Raw genomic sequence first — 7123 nt, forward strand, 5'->3', positions numbered from 1 at the left:
TCTCCCCGAATAGAGTTCCCCAAACAAACAGCAAGCGGCTGGGTCTGGGTCCCTCCACTCCCCCCTCGGGGAAGCGCGTCAGCAGGCCCCCCCTCTCTCAGGGGGGAGATGCTAACAGCCAGCCAGCCGGCAGCCAGCCAGCACTCTAGCAACAGCAGAGGAAAACAACAAAAAGAAAAGAAAGGGGGGAAGAGCGTCTGGCCTGGTTGGGGGGGGGAAGCTGAAAGCAGGGGCAAAAAGCAAGGAAAGCCCAGGCCAGAGGGCAGCAGCAGGAGAGGGCTAGAGGGGATCCTGGAGAGGGAAGAAAGTTTGCTATAAATTAATTAAAGCACCTGAAGCCCAATCACATGATAAAAACCCCCTGCTTCAATCAGACAATAGTAGGAGTTGAAGCACAGTGGATTGGCACTGGAGCAGAGAGCAGTTTGGAGGGAAGCAGAGGAGAGAGTTTGGAGAAGTGCTGCGGTGGGCTAAGAAGACCAAGATCCTAGGTAAAGGGACACCTGGTTTGTGCAGAGGGAGGGCAGGAAGCCCCACAAGCTGAAGGACAGGAGAGAGGGAAGTAGCCCAGGGGAAGGAACCACTTGTTCTAGTGGTTTACCGTTATCCCTAGGGCCCCTGGGCTGGGACCCAGAGTAGAGGGTGGGCCCAGGTCCCTCCCTCTCCACTCCCCTCCTCTAGGACACTAGTGGGGCAGTTAATACCCGAGTTCAGGGGCAAGAAATGGTGCCCTGAACACCCTCCCCCCCAAGAAGAGAAAGCGTGAGATCCATCATAGTAGTGCCGGCAATTTGCCACATAGCATATGCAGGACATTTATGGACTATATGTATATTATGAGAATGTATAAGATGGAAGGAGTATGTAAATTAATTATTAGCACTATTCATGCATGCACTATACATTTCAAAGTTTGGGGTTAGAAGAATATTAACCTTTAAAAGCTTTTCTTGTTTCTGTGTGGACTGGGTAGGTCTTTAAATATCTTTTGTGGGAGGGACTTATGGAAGAGGTGATTGCATATACCAAAATGACAGCCTATGTTTTTGTTGTAACATTCTTTAATAAAATTGTAGTAGTAATCTAAACCAGAAGGTCATCCTTGCTCTGAATTTCTTGCCTCCTGTCAATTTAAATCGGGTCCTTAATATTATCCTAATGGCAGCTTTTCTGCATTTGAATTTTACTTTAAGTTTGAAGGAACAAAAAAGGAAAAAGCTGGAAGAGATAATCTGATCCCTCATGGCTCTTCACTGACTGCACTTTCCCACCGAAAAACTACACTCTCCTTTTGGAAAAGTGGCTCAGCGCCATCCCATTGCAGAAATGGTCTCAAACTGCCTTGGAGCAGTGCCATGTGGAACAGGACAGATGCCAGACAAACTGGCTGAGGTGTGGTTGGTTTTTATGAACTTCCAATTTGAAAGTTATGCTGTACATAATGTGGTTAGATCTGACTGGAACATTATTCCTTATTTTCTTTTATTGAAATTTAATTCTTTCCTTACTGTACTATCATCCCTCCACGTGACTAACACTTGAGCATTGCCAATGTGATGTGAGGCCTAGCCTGTTTTTGTCTTTATATACCAACACTTTATGAACAATTATGTGTTCCCAAATAAAATTATAAAAAAGTGATTCCATTTTTAAGGGCTCAGTCCTTGCCCAATCCCTAATTTCAATGGGAGCTTTGCCTGAGTTAGGACTGCACAGTAAAACCCTAACTCACACAAACAAAAATCAAAACAGGGACAATCCCAGTTTCAGATGAGACTCATACTGTGTAAATGGATGGCTATACTTATTTTTTTAGACTCCATTCCTGCATTCTGATCTGCACAAGCCGATCGTTGAACCCACACAAAGCCATATTAACTCCATTCATGTGGATCACAGTGCAGGACCAGGGCCTTAATTCTCATATCAAAAACAATGTGATCCCATGCATATATTAAATGTATTTGAAACTGGTTAAACTCACAGATCTCAAAATGTAATTTGTAAAGGGAGAATTGTTATCAAGAGGGTATGTTTCCAGTGGGTCCCGCAGGGATTGATTCTTGGCCCTACGCTATTTAACATCTTTATCGATGACCAGGAAGTAAACATAAAATCATCACTGATAAACTTTGGAGATGACACCCAAATTGGGGGAAGAGGGATATAAAGAAGAAGACGACAGTCACTTATTCAGAGCAACGTAGGTCACTTGGTAAGCTGGGTGCAAGCAAACAATATGTGTTAATACAGGTAAATGTATAGACCTGAGAGCAAGTAATGTAGGCCATACTTACAGGATGTGGGGCTGGGGACGACTCTATCCTGGGCCACAGTGACTCTGAAAAAGATTTGGGAGTCATGGTAGACAATCAGCTGTACATAAGCTCCCACTATGGTGCTGTGGACCAAAAAAAAAAAAAAAAACCACCCCTAAGGAGATCCTTGGATGCATGAACTGGGGAATTTTGAGTAGAACAGACAAGTTATTTTACCTATTTGTCAATGGCGCGACCACTGTTGGAATACTGTATCCAGTTCTGATGCCCACAATTCAAGAATGATGTTGCTAAACTGAAGAGTTAAAAGAAGAGCCATGAGAATGATTAATAGATTAGAAAACATGCCTAATAGTGATAGACTCAAGGACCTTAATCTGTTTGGTTTCACAAAGAGTTAAGAGTCAACAAGTGATTTTATTACTGTCATAGGTATCTGCATGGGGAACAAATATGTAACAGTCTAGCAGAGAAAAGTATAGCATGAACCAGTGGCTGGAAGTTGAAGCTTGACAAATTCAGACTAAAAATAAGTTGTAAATTTGATAGTAAGGGTAATTAACCACTGGAACAATTTACCAAGGATTGTGGTGGAGTCTCCATCAATGACAATTTTTAAATCAAGATTATATTTTTCCCAAGAGATGTGCTCTAGGAATTATTTTGGGGAAGTTCTATGGCTTGTGTTACCCAGGAGGTCAGACCAGATGATCACAATGATCCCTTCTGGTCTGGGAATCTATGATTCTTACCATATGCCATGTTCTGATTATAGCATATTTGCATGGCTATAACCCGGTTGGTGGTGGTGTTCAAGTCAATTCCTTCCTCTATGGTCTGGTGCCAAATGATTTTTGCACTATAATAAGGTTTGTGTTCTAAGGAGGGAATGTACTTTAGGTTTTCTGATTAATGGACTTTTAAAGGTCAGAAAGGGCCATTATAATCATTTAGTCTGAACTCCTGCATAACACAAGCGAAAGAGTGAGAGGATTCTGATACTTTGGAGTGTTTTACCTCTATATAGCCTGTTCAGTTCTACCCCAAATCAGTAGTGACCGAAAGTCATTAACATCTGACAGCTGTTTGTTGGCCTATGAGAAATGGGTGACTTCAGCCTACTACCCATTGGTCACATGTCCACATTTCAGAAACTCCTAATGCAGGATACCAAAGACTGAACGGTGAATGAATGACCACTCAGCTTAAATTATTTGAGGTAAGTCAGTGGGACATTTTGAAGAAACTTACAGAGGATGAAAATTTCCATGACTATCAATCCATTATCTTTCATAAGATCTAAATTAATTCGTTTAATGTATTGCAATGGAGGCTGTATTAAAGACAGCCTTACTCTTTAAAGTCTTGAGAGGGAATGCTGGATGTACACACTGTACCTATAATCCATATCTAAGATTGACAATTAATATAAAGTCAAAAGGTAGAATTCTATTGTCTCAAGAAAAGCATTTGAATATTTGTATTTATTATTCAGTTGCTTCCGAACAAACACAAGCCCCAACATGCTGTTGAAACAAACATCAAAAGGAAATTCAACTGGGTATTCTTTGAAAGGCTAGGTTTGCTTGGAAAGATGAAGTGCTAAATGCATGTCTTTTCAGTCAGCTCCAGGAGCGTGAAGGTAAATATTTGAAAGTTAAAATGTGTTTTTTCCCCCCATGTCATTGTATAAATCAAAATAAAATTAATTACATGATTATAGAACTTTGCTATATTAAAACAAGCATTTATACCAATGTAACACCTTGTTGTAACATCCAGTGCCAACACTGGCAAGATGTGGGCTAGCATTATTTAGTTCAATTAATAATAGTCTTGCTTGCTTGAACTGTCCCTGACCATAACACCACTGTTTTTTCCTTTTCCCTAATGCTCTGTGACCTGGCTTTACTATCAAACATTCAGTGTGGGAGAGCCAGCAGGAGGGCATTATCAGCAACAATCATGTCAAAATAATTGGATTAATGCAAGCATGATTTCCTGCTTTCCCCCCCCCTTCCAAGTTTGGCTGTCATTTCTGAACATGATTTGGATAGTCTGCATGTATACCACTGCCCTCTACTGGATAGAATATGAATGGCTCAACTGTGTGTCATAGGCCCTACTCCTTCAATCAAGGAGCATCTCCTTCACTTCCAGCACAAAGGGCTGTGATTTGGAGGAGGAATGTCTGCACAGGAACCATAAAGTTCTAAGTGGTCACTGCATACATACAGTAACAACTGCTAGGAAGTCTTAGATTGTTAAGAGGTCTTAGATTGCTAAAACATAATGTTGCTTTCCATCCAAACCCTGAGTGAAGTTACAACAAGGTTTGACTGTACTGGTCAGTTTTTTGTTAAGTCCTGGACCAAAACTGCAGAAGTAGGGATCAGAGAACAAGGAAGTTACACCATTTCTTTGCTCTCAGCTCATTCCTTTGGTGTCAGAGAAAAAAAACCTTGGTAGCTGGGGGAGGCAGCAGAAAGATGCACTGAACTGTAAATGTGCAAGTTCTTCACAGAATCCTCTTGGGACCAGTGGTTAAAGTAGTTCAACAACAAAGAACAGGAGGGGTAGTTCTCATTGCCACAAAAGCCAAGCAGAAGGAGGAATAGTGGGGAACTGCAGCTTATGCTTTATGGGAGAGGTGGGGAAGAAGCTATGCTCCCCTTCACTCCCATTTACTTTAACATGTGCTTTAGGAGGCAGGGAGATCCTCCTGGCAGGAAGGTCAGATGTATCTCACAATAGGTCCTGAAATGAAGGCAAAGGCAATCTTTTCTTAGACTCCTGCAGTCTCCATTATTGCTGGCAGCTATCAGAACAAGCCTCTGGCAAACTCCCTGGGAAAGAAAGAAGCAGAACTATACCCAGAACCAAAAATAAATGATGAATCAGATTTCTTTAGTTCCCAAAGTCTCAGAAGTACAGTCAGGGAGGCACCATCTTGCGTACTTGATAGAAGATCTCTACCAACCCATCAGCCTTTCTGCCAATCACTTATAAGATGCCACCATGAAATAAATTATCCAAATCCCTACTTTAAAAGAACAATTGACAAGCTTCTAATTCCTCATGGGGTTGAGGTGAACAATCGGGAGGGCACATTGGATGAAGTAGGAAAACATGCAAACGCTGTGGAAACCCAAGCTGTGAAGAAAGGAAATTCTTGACCAAAATCCAAAAGAACACCACAAAACAACTGAAAGGAGGCTGGGACTTGGCAGGATTAATAATGCTGCTGGAATATCATTATGCTGGGCATACTGACTGTGTGTGAGCATAAGAAACAGATGATGCTTGAGAACAGCCCCCTCTACACTGAGAGCTCAGACTGTCTCCTTAAAAGGAGAGAGAAAGTTAAAGTGGTAGGATTCACTCTATGACATACTCTGACTCATGAGACCAGCACAGAATGCTCCTGGCAACTAATCAAGAACTGATATAGGGCCAAATTATCTCTTCTGATCATACCCTAAGAAAATACACCTTGCTCAAGTGGCTCAGCATTGGTCAGGGTGGCCAGAGTTCTCACTTCACATTATGTGGAGTAGCAGTTAGGCCACACCATATTGCAGCATACCCAAGGTGTAGGTTTGGTCTATGGATCCCTACTGTCACAGAACCAGTAGCCATGTTCCCCCACACCTTCCGTATTCCAAATTCCCCTCTACACAGCTCTGCAGTGGGTTCTTTCCTATGAGCTTTGCATGGACCTCAGGATCTGACCCATGACGAGGAAAGGCTCCATACTCTTATTCCTTTCCAATCTCAGCCATGTAACTTAGGGAGAAAGATGGAATCTTTAAAAGAAGCAGGCATTTAAAGAGTTTTTAAATTGTATGTGTCCCTGCCAGTCCTTTATCCTGCCCAAAGCCAATGCCTTTTTGGAAAAAGGTTAAAAATGGGATGACACTGCATGCTTGACCTTGCTAGCAAGTCTATGTACTGCCAGACTATATTCTCCCCCACCCCCTCTCTTTTTTGTGTTCTTCCTACTTTGAAGTCTACAAATATCAAACCATACTCCCTTCTTCAACAGAAAGCAGATAAACCTGGTGAAATGCTAAAGTTTCTGAAACTGCCCTTGCCTTTATTGCAGGAATTCTTGTGAGACACATTTGACCTCCTGACCTCCCAAATCAGGAGTTAAAGTAGATGGCAGTAGAGGAGAGCAGAGCAATGGAGAGTACAGTGCTTGCCCTTCCCTGCCTTGAGTAAGCCCTTGCTACCAAACAAGAACGAAAAAAAAAAAAAAAAAAAAAAGCCAAAACTTACCTACTTTCTTTGGTTTCAGAGTAACAGCCGTGTTAGTCTGTATTCGCAAAAAGAAAAGGAGTACTTGAGGCACCTTAGAGTAACCAATTTATTTGAGCATAAGCTTTCGTGAGCTACAGCTCACTTCATCGGATGCATACTGTGGAAAGTGTAGAAGATCTTTTTATACACACAAAGCATGAAAAAATACCTCCCCCACCCCACTCTCCTGCTGGTAATAGCTTATCTAAAGTGACCACTCTCCTTACAATGTGTATGATAATCAAGGTGGGCCATTTCCAGCACAAATCCAGGGTTTAACAAGAACATCTCGGGGGGCGGTGGGGGAGGTGGTAGGAAAAAACAAGGGGATATAGGTTACCTTGCATAATGACTTATCCACTCCCAGTCTCTATTCAAGCCTAAGTTAATTGTATCCAATTTGCAAATGAATTCCAATTCAACAGTCTCTCGCTGGAGTCTGGATTTGAAGATTTTTTGTTGTAATATCGTAACTTTTAGGTCTGTAATCGAGTGACCAAAGAGATTGAAGTGTTCTACAACTGGTTTTTGAATGTTATAAT

At 41.9% G+C, this 7123-nt stretch overlaps 1 long non-coding RNA gene across 1 annotated transcript; it reads left to right on the forward strand.

Moving 5' to 3' along the window:
* The first annotated feature begins 281 nt into the window (after window positions 1–281).
* LOC311528068 lies at window positions 282–1646 on the forward strand. The gene is made up of 2 exons (XR_014713504.1): window positions 282–491; window positions 1194–1646. It is a non-coding gene; the product is annotated as an uncharacterized lncRNA (long non-coding RNA).
* The last annotated feature ends 5477 nt before the right edge of the window (window positions 1647–7123 follow it).

This window comes from Lepidochelys olivacea (assembly GCF_965140295.1).
Source record: "Lepidochelys olivacea isolate rLepOli2 genome assembly, chromosome: 11".
Classification (NCBI taxonomy): domain Eukaryota; kingdom Metazoa; phylum Chordata; order Testudines; family Cheloniidae; genus Lepidochelys; species Lepidochelys olivacea.